Source organism: Macrobrachium nipponense, chromosome 16, assembly GCF_015104395.2.
Source record: "Macrobrachium nipponense isolate FS-2020 chromosome 16, ASM1510439v2, whole genome shotgun sequence".
Lineage (NCBI taxonomy): Eukaryota > Metazoa > Arthropoda > Malacostraca > Decapoda > Palaemonidae > Macrobrachium > Macrobrachium nipponense.
In genome coordinates, this window is record NC_087209.1 from 11,010,501 (window position 1) to 11,020,500 (window position 10,000).

Consider the following 10,000-nt stretch of genomic DNA (forward strand, 5'->3'; position numbering starts at 1 on the left):
TAATCACGGCTTTTAATATTGTAAAGTCTTTTCACCTGACTAACAATGAAGTTGGAACGTTTGAGAGAGAGAGAGAGAGAGAGAGAGAGAGAGAGAGAGAGAGAGAGAGAGAGAGAGAGAAAGTTTTTATGTACGAAATGGATAGCCTGTATCGGTATTCGGTGTAAAATAATTCATTGTACTTTTCCCACAATATATATTCAGTTTTGTTTTTTCATGAAATCCAAGTACGGTACTCACGTTGCGCGGGGCCTTCCCCTTTCTGTATAATTCGATATATTATTTTAAAATTCGAAACGGGCTTTGCGATTTTTTTTTTGTTAATAGTTGTATTACATTTATTTCAAAATGATCTGGGTTTCTGAGAGGCAGAATTGTTGAATATAATGTTTTTAAGATTAGTTTCTACCTAATGCATACGGTTCATAATTCTAGTTTAGTCTGCTCTAGACTAAGATTAGTTTAAGTAGGTAAGAATAGAAACAGTCGCCCAGTTTTAGGATGAAAATAAAAAAAAACATGGGCGATATTTGAAAGCAAAATTAAGGGTAAATAAAGAAATAAAGCACAGGAAACATTTTATACTAAGATTTGGCATGTTTGTATGTTTTTATTACGTTTGAGTGGCTTATTCCTGTTTAAGATTCTTTCAGATTCTTTACCTACTCTTTCTGATTAATTCGTTGGTGTTAAAAATACCAAAATATAATAAATCAATAATTTCATAACGAGTAGTGCCAACTGTGTTTGTAATTATTGGTTACCTTCAAACCAACCAAATTTTTTCCTTTAGGCTGTGGATGTAAGGAAAGAGTAATTGAGTGGGGTAAGCATTATTATAAATGCACCTCTCTCTATCTCTCTCCACATACACACTATATATATATATATATATATATATATATATATATATATATATATTTATATATATATATATATATATGTATATATATATATTATATATATATATATATATATATATATATATATATATATATATTATATATATATGGTGTGTCTGTGAGTGTGCGCGCGTTACAGGTAATATGTGAAATTAGGGATTTCACGAAATCCCTTGGAAATATGTGAAATGACCATTTCGCTTAGCAACATTTAAACCCAGAGGGGTGGTACTAAACGCGGTGAAACAATGAATCATCAACACTGCTTCGCCCTGTTTAGTACTAGCTCCTGAGGAGTAAAATGCATTTAGCCCTTTTTAGTACTAGCTCCTGGGGATTCAAACGTATTTCGCCCTGTTTAGTACTAGCTCCTGAGGAGTAAAATGTATTTAGCCCTTTTTAGTACTAGCTCCTGGGGATTCAAACGTATTTCGCCCTGTTTAGTACTAGCTCCTGAGGAGTAAAATGTATTTCGCCATGTTTAGTACTAGCCTCTGGGGATTCAAACGTATTTCGCCCGGTTTAGTACTAGCCCGTGGGGAATCAAATGTCCCTAAGTACATTTGATCCCACAGGAGCTAGTACCAAACATGGCGAAACACATTCGACCCCCAAGGGCCCAAAGGAACTAGTACCAAATACGGCGAAATAGTGTAGATGAGTCACTGTTTCACCGTGTCTAGTAATAACCCTCTGGGATCAAATGTTCCTAAGCGAATTGATTATTTCACATATGACTTCTGTTGTTTACTCTGCATCTATGAAGCTTCCATATAAGTTGAAATCTTCCAGTTAAAACTATCTTCCGTACATTGTCCCTACGTATTTATTTTTTCAAGAATTTCAGCGCTTATTTAGCCCTCGTCATCGATTAAAAAGTCATTAAGGGTGAAAAATAGGTTTTCTGTTGTAAAGAAAAAGAATATTTTGCAGTACGTATTTTTTAACAACGGTGGTCAGCAAAGGGAAAAAAATACGTGAAGCATTTATTCAGACCACTTTTTCCATTAGCAATACAAGCAACCGTTCCGTATGGCGTTAAAACATATTTTGTAATGCCTGGTATATATATATATATTTTCTATTTCGCGTTGTATTTCCACATTCGATATTTTGGCCAATTCGCCCTCTGCTGTCTTCATATTCCATTGTGCAGAAGCTGTCAGTTGGTCGGCATTTGCGAAATAGTCGTTTCATATTTGTTCATGATTGTTTTCTTTATAACGTTTCTGGGAACAATTTGTATTCTTTTGAGGATTGGTATTATTTTTACCATTTTTTTGCGTTTAACCTTTATTTATGATTTCACATATTTCATGCTGTATTTTTAGCGATGTCATCTTTCAATTTACGTGACATTTTGATTTACGAGTCAATAATTACGTTTTGGAAGGTTTGTTAATGAATCTAAAAGAATGTGGAAACCGTAGGCAGATAATTGGAGCAAATGTAAAAGGCAAATAATATCATATAAAAAAACAACACGAAAACGATATCGACATGCTTGACATATTTGAATGACTTGAATAATGGTTATTGAATTTAATTCAATTTAGTCTTATAGTTTTGGAAAACTCAAAATTTTAGATTGATTTGAAAAAACTCGGATGTCTTTTTTTTTTTTTTTTTCCTGATATACAGTAAATGCAAGAAACATGACGCATTTTATGTGTTTACCTATACAAAGCAAATTTGGCCTGTCAGTTGAAGTGAAAGAGAAATAATATCACTTTATTCCCAGGAGTTCTCGTAACGCTGACCCATATCCGAATTGTGACATTTATGCATTGGAAATGAATAATGATCTAGTTACGTGGTTTGCTACCGTTTTATTTCCTTCTGCTACTACCAATCATCCCCGAACTCTCTCCTCTCCTCTCTCCCGTCACTCCCTCATCTCTCGGGGGCACTTCTCTCCCTCGTCGGGTCTCATCCTCCGGTCGTCCTCCTCTCCTTGCCTCCGTCAATCCTCCCTCCTCTCACCTCCACTCTCTCCCTCCTCTCCTCTCTCCCTCCTCACTTCTCGCCCTCTCCCTCTCGGGCTCTCTCCCTTCCCCGGTCTCTCTCCCTCTCTACTCCCAATCGTCTCTCTCACCTCTCTCCACTCTCGCCCCCTCTCGTCCTCCTCTTCCCCGCTCCATCTTCCATCTCCTCGTCTCTCAGCTCTCTCCTCTCTCTCTCTCTCCTCTTAAAGCTTCTGTAATTTCGCATCATCTCTTCATGCCAATTTTATTCTTATCCCTCATTTAATTTTTTTTTTTCGCTTTCCTCAGTCATAGTCTATATAACAGCAACGTTCTTTGTACCAAAAAATAATTCATGACTACTGTTATCACGAACCAGTTATAACATTTTAGTGAAATTTCCGCCTGAGGATATGCATGATTCAGTCATCGATTGTCCCCGAGGTGAATGAAACATCCCGATCACCTTTTGCTGTTAAAAGCTTTCATTTTTTTCATATTTAATCGTACTACTTTTTTATGTTTTATAAAAAGATGGAATACTGAATGTCTTGTGCTTTTATGGATACCTACGTTTAGGATATCTAGAGGTAATAAGTATAATCTTTACGAAGTCACTCTTATCTCCTTTTACTGCTTTCAGAATAGTGAAATGTCGTTTCGTGACGTAATCACCTTTATTTAACGTTATCATTGCAAAAAGAATATTTTTAGGGATGAAACACAAAATCAACCAAATACGAAATGACTTTTCTTTGCTTCTCTCAAACAGTGCTGTCTGATCGCAGGTTATGTTCCACAGCTTTCTCTGATCTGGGGACGATGCAATTCGCTTGTGATGAAGTGTAGTTTATTATTATTATTATTATTATTATTATTATTATTATTATTATTATTATTATTATTAATATTTCTTCCACGTGTAACCCATTTTCAACTGACTGGATCTCTCAGTCTGGTATTAAAATTCAAATGCTCTCAAACTTTATCACTCCGGATCCTAAAATTAACAGTTTTCTCTCTCTCTCTCTCTCTCTCTCACTCTCTCTCTCTCTCGCTCTCTCGCTCTCTCTCTATAGATATATATATATATATATATATATATATATATATATATATATATATATGTGTGTGTGTGTGTGTGTGTGTGTGTGTGTGTGTGTGTGTGTGTGTGTGGGTGGGGTTAGGAAGTGAACTTGAACAATATTATTGTATTAGTTCGGGATTGGAATGTTGTAGAGTGATGCTCAAATCTCATGCGACATGACTCCATAGGATTTCGTTCAAAATTCACTAACTGGCAACCTAGCATGCTCCATATTTATCTAATAATTTAATGCGGAAACGCGATTATTGCATACAATATGGACATAATATGTTTCATAAGAGTGAAATCTGTCATATATTTCAAAACTGTAAGAAAATGTCACGTGTATCAAATTTCAGAAAAAAACTTTCGAAACATTTTCAAAACTTCCGTTCACACATCGCTGAAGCATTTGACTAAAATGAAGTCGTCATTAAGCATCAGTTCAAATAAATAAAAGAAACACGAAAAAAAATTGTCATAACATTAATAATACTTCCAAAGCCAACATAAAATTTGAAATAGTCCTGTTTGATTGCTTTTACACGTCAATACTGAAAAAATGTAAATATGTATATACAAAAGTAGAATGCGCCCACAGATGTCAACGTGTGAGCGGGAGCATGTGTGACGTATCGTTCATTAGTGTCGGTGCAACAACAACCACCCGGTGTAACATAAGTAGGTCTACACTGAGTAACGACAATGAAATTATCTTAAAAACACTTACTTTATATGTTAGAGGAATATTGGGATTTTCATACATAATTAATTGTTATAATTCTTAAATATTTAAAAAGAAAATTGTGGCCTACTAGCAAATATTCGCCTATGCAATTATTCATTTTTCAAAGCCAAGATATTGTTCCTAGGCCTAGGTGTTAGATTTCTTTAGTTTACAATTAACAGTCACATCTCTCTATCAACAATTTCTGGCCAGAAAGCAAATGAGGTTATCAACCCATTCTTGTTCTTCAGTTACCTTATGAAAGAATAAATTATACACCAAAAGCCAGGAGGACTTTTAAGAAAATAATATTTTAAACCAGTTGAAAAACAAGTGTTCCATACGCCTTGATATTAATATGATATTTCGATTAATAGTCATCTTCTCCACATAATCAAAATCATCATCTTTTATTTCCTCAAATAACCAAGGTAAGGTAAATCTTACCAAATAGAAACATTAGTAACATTACATCACATAAGGCTTAGATTAGTCTTTTAGCCCTATAAATAATTTTACAACATGTAGGCAGCTAAAACGTAGCCTAAAACTTCAACATTCAAAGAAAACTGGTTGTAATTCATATTCGTATTGTATTCGTCAAAAACAGATAATCTCTACAAATAAATTTATTAATAACAGATTATATCTCAGAAGGCTTAGTTATTTTTTTAGACCTATAAAACCTTATCACAAAAAACAATACGCACTTTGAACTTAGCAGCGTAAAAAAGAAATCAGTTCAAATCACACAGATTACGAATTATACCAATGCATAAAATTGATCATATTTATATAGCCATAAGGAAAATAGGGCTAGCTGTGAATTCACAAACTTTTCGACATGTATGACATTAGAAAAAAAAGTATAACACTACTTGGCAACATCACGTTGAGTCTGAGAATCTACACGATACAAAAAGAATCATGTCGCATGAGATTTGAGCACCACTGTACGTGCAATAAATCCCTCACTAGTGTAAGTTTGTAGAGAAAAAAAAAATACAATTCAAACCCAGGAATAACTGACTATCATTTGTTGCTCCAGTTGCCCATATTCCATTTCATATCCGTTGACGAAGCGACCTTTTATTGAAATTCCATTATCATTCAGTGGACATAAAAGACTAAGTTGTGTGCTATCACTGAATGGTGTTACTGGTTTAATTAAAATTTCTGGTGTATTTTTATGGAGCGTAAATAACTCTACAAAACAGGTTGATAAATTTTGATTAAGTCTTGGCTGTATTTTATGAAACAAAGGTAATAACTCAGTGTTTTGTGTATGAGTTCACAATATAACTGCATGTGTGTTGCGTATATATATGCATATATTACATATAAATAAATATATATATATATATATATATATATATATATATATATATATATATATATATATATATATATATATATATATATATATATATTTATGTATATATATGCATTATATATATATATATATATATATATATATATATATATATATATATATATATATATAGCTATACTATATATACTATATATATATATATATATATATATATATATATATATATATATATATATATATATATATATATATATACACATATAATATATATATGATATTATATACACACACGGCTTGAAGGAGGGCATAGGGCCAACGCCCTCACCCAAAACGTACTGTCTGATAATCGTAATGGTAACGCCCTCTCTGACCACCCACTCATGGTTCACAAAAAATCTAATGCAGTAGCACCTTTTAGCAGTATTTCTGGAAAGGGGCTTGATTATAGGAAGTGCGTTAAGAGGTTTCGGAAGAAATGCAGTTGGATATATATTTGTGAGAAAATGGAGAGGCTAAAGTTTGTTATTCCAGATTAGGTGGATGAAGTTGACGGATACACTGGTGAGGAGAGTAGTGGCTGGAGGTATAGCTGATGATTAGTTGGTTGATGTGAAAGTCAAGGTAGACAGAAGTTCAAATTTCTAGTTTCTCTCTCTCTCTCTCTCTCTCTCTCTCTCTCTCTCTCTCTCTCTCTCTCTCTCCTTCCTTTTAAGTATCTCATTTTCAGTTGAGTGTACCATAGTCATTCAGTACCGATTCATACCGTTTGAAGGTTACGAAATTGGAGCGTCTTTTACTTGAAACGGTGCAGTGCAGAAAACAATTTCCTCAAGTTTATAGGTTTTTATAACTTGTAGGGAACTTTCCTTTTTTGGCTTGTTTCCGTTAATGAAAACCTTGGGTTCTTCGTATAATGTCACGAAAATGCTGAACTAGGTTAAAAAAATGTTCATATAAGTTCTGAATTCAGATCAAAATAGTCATTGCCTTGTCTTATTACTGTTTATTTTAGAATAGTTTTATACGCTAGGATTGATCTTTCATTATTTCTAGCGCTAAATTCATCACTCGAGCAGAAGGGAAAAGTTATTTCGAGATAAGTGTCAGTAGTTCGCTTTTCTTTCCCCCGAAATTTCAACTCATTTTTTTTTACACCGCGCTTCATTATCCGCAAACAACTGGCCGTAGTTACTTTGAAGTGAAAATGCCTTCAGCGGACAATACCCCCCCCCCCCCCCCCCAACCTCCATCCACCACGGCAACTTCTTCTCGCTATTCCAGCCCTTGGAACTTTTGCCCGCCCGAAGTTTGGGCGCAACTCTCGCTTCTGTTGTTTGTTGTGTTTTTCCTGGCAAGAGGTGTGGAAAAGAGATGGACCGAGTTTCCGGGGAAAATTCGGGAACAAAGTTTGCTCAGAGCTTTTATGAGCCTGATGATGAGTAAGTTCCTCTCATTATTTACTGCATGAGGTTTTCTCAATATTTCATGCATGAGTAAGTTCCTCTCATTATTTCCGGCTCAAGTTCCTCTCATTATTTCACGCATAAGTTCCTCTCATTGTTTCCTGCATGAGTAAGTTCCTCTCATTATTTTTTGGATACTTTTCTCTCATTGTTTCCCATATGAGTAAGTTCCTCTCATTATTTCCTGCATAAATAAGTTCCTCTCATTGTTCCCTGCATAAGTTCCTCTCATTATTTATGCATGAGTAAGTTCCTCTCCATATTTTCTGTATAAGTTCCTATCATTATTTCCTGCATAAGTCCCTCTCATTATTTTTTGCATAATTTCCTCTAGTTATTTCCTGCATGAGTGAGTTCCTCTCATTCTTCCCTGCATGAGTGAGTTCCTCTCATTATTCCCTGCATGAGTGAGTTCCGTCACTATTTCCTGCATGAGTAAGTTCCTCTCTATTTCTTGCATGAGTGAGTTCCTCTCATTATTTCCTGCATTGCGTAGTAAATTAGATCCAGTCGTTACTGAAATTTTAAATGAGTTTTCAGTATGCTCGTACTTCACTTTCATGTGTATGTTAATCATTAATGCAGCACATTAGGCATGAGCCAGTTTATGCAGCATTTCGGCAAATGAGACGAGGAGACTGACGTCAGCAAACAGTAATTTCATGTTGTCTTAAGGGGGATCATCCAGGTAATGCTACTCAGAGCTGTCATCAGCATTCAAGTTGCATATCTTGATTTGAACTCTACTTCGTACTCTAAAAATAAACACATTAATAATAAACAAGCATTGAGCTGATATGTAGTATTGGACATCTCAGACTCTTGATAATGGGAACTTAGGATTATGATCGTTTTGGATTTTCGATGTCATTTTAAATTTGTTTTTCCACAAGAGTGGAAAGTTAGGTGTTAGTAGTGAAAAATAGATGTGACTGTTTAGGTGTATAACTGGATGTTTTATAGGAAAACATGGCGACTCCCTGGGTTTGTTTACAACACGTGTTGTAGGTGTAGAGTAAAGCCAGTTTTCGGTTTTGTCTGGTAGTGGGAGCTGTAGTGAAAAAACAAAGGAAACTATTTATGTATAAAAGAGGGGTTTGTTTTTAGTGAAAAGAAATGTGAAACCTTTTTTATTATTAAAATGAGTATATTAGTTGGAAAGAAAAGTTTACTTTTTTTGAAAGGTGGTGTTCGTAAAAAATAAAAAAAAATACAAGGTGACTTGGTTTTTTGGGATAGAGTGTTGTAGCTTGAAAACAAAGATGCGTTCTCAGTTTGTTTGAAAGATGGAAACGGGGAATTTTTCGTTTGAAAATGTTATGTTAGTTGAGAAGCAAAGCTGACTTTCTTGTTTTGATTGAAAGATGGTGGTGATGGTCGAAGACATGGTATCATTTTGTTTATGTTTTCAGAGGGTGTTGCACATGGAAAACAAAGTACCTCTCTAAGAGTATTTGAGCTGGAAACAAAAGTGACACCCATTTGAGTTCCAACTGTAACAACGGTTCAGTCAACGATAGTCCATCTTTGTAAAGTGTCTTTGTGGAAAACCAATAACATATTGGCTATGTCATCCTGCTTATAAGCTCTAGACGGAAAAAAATCGTTTAGAGTAAATTTAATTAGATTAACTTGAGATACTGACCATGTGTATTTTTGTCTTGAGTTCCACCTCACCTTGTTTAAAATATTTATGCTGTGGTCTATCCATGTCAGGTAGAATTCATTTTGAACAAGGCATGAACCGACCTCCAGCTTACTCTAGGTACGTGCTAACATCTACGCTCAAATAGAGCGTTGTTTCACCAACGAAAATTAAAATAAATGGGCTATATTTTATTAGAACTAATTTGTCTGTCCTGTTTAACATGCACATTATTTAGTTTTTACATTTTCATTCTAATAAATAAATCATAAATATCTATTCCTAAAATCTCTTTTATCTATAATTCAACGTGAAACAAATTTTTCAAACCCTTTAAGGCTCGTCCATAGACCTTTCCTACCCCCCACAGTAACAACAGAAACAACAAAAACTAAGGTGGTTTTAGGCTTACTCCGCGAGTAAGCGAAAATACTTAACCTTATGGTAATTAACAATCCATAACAAAATTATTTTCATGTATCACGTTGGAATTATTAGCTTTTGTTGAATTGAAATTCCATGTCATAACGTTGGCCATAATAACGTATTAACATCGATTACAACATTGCTGTTGAATAACATTACTCTCACTTTCCAGTTTTATAAGATTAACTTTCAATATCATCACAGTTACACTGTTGATGTCGAATAAAGCATTTATAAGATTACCTATACTTTCCATCGTAGGAGTTTAGTGCACGTGGTGCACTGTAGGCATTACTAAAAGATGTTTGCGGCGTCCCTCCGATCCTAAGCTCCTCCCACTTTATAACTTTTGACTTAATCTCATTTTTCCCATTTCCTAACTTTAGTCTTGCTGTCCAACCTCTCTGGCCATCGATTTTTAGTGCGGGTGTTTGTTTTTATCCCCGTTTAACA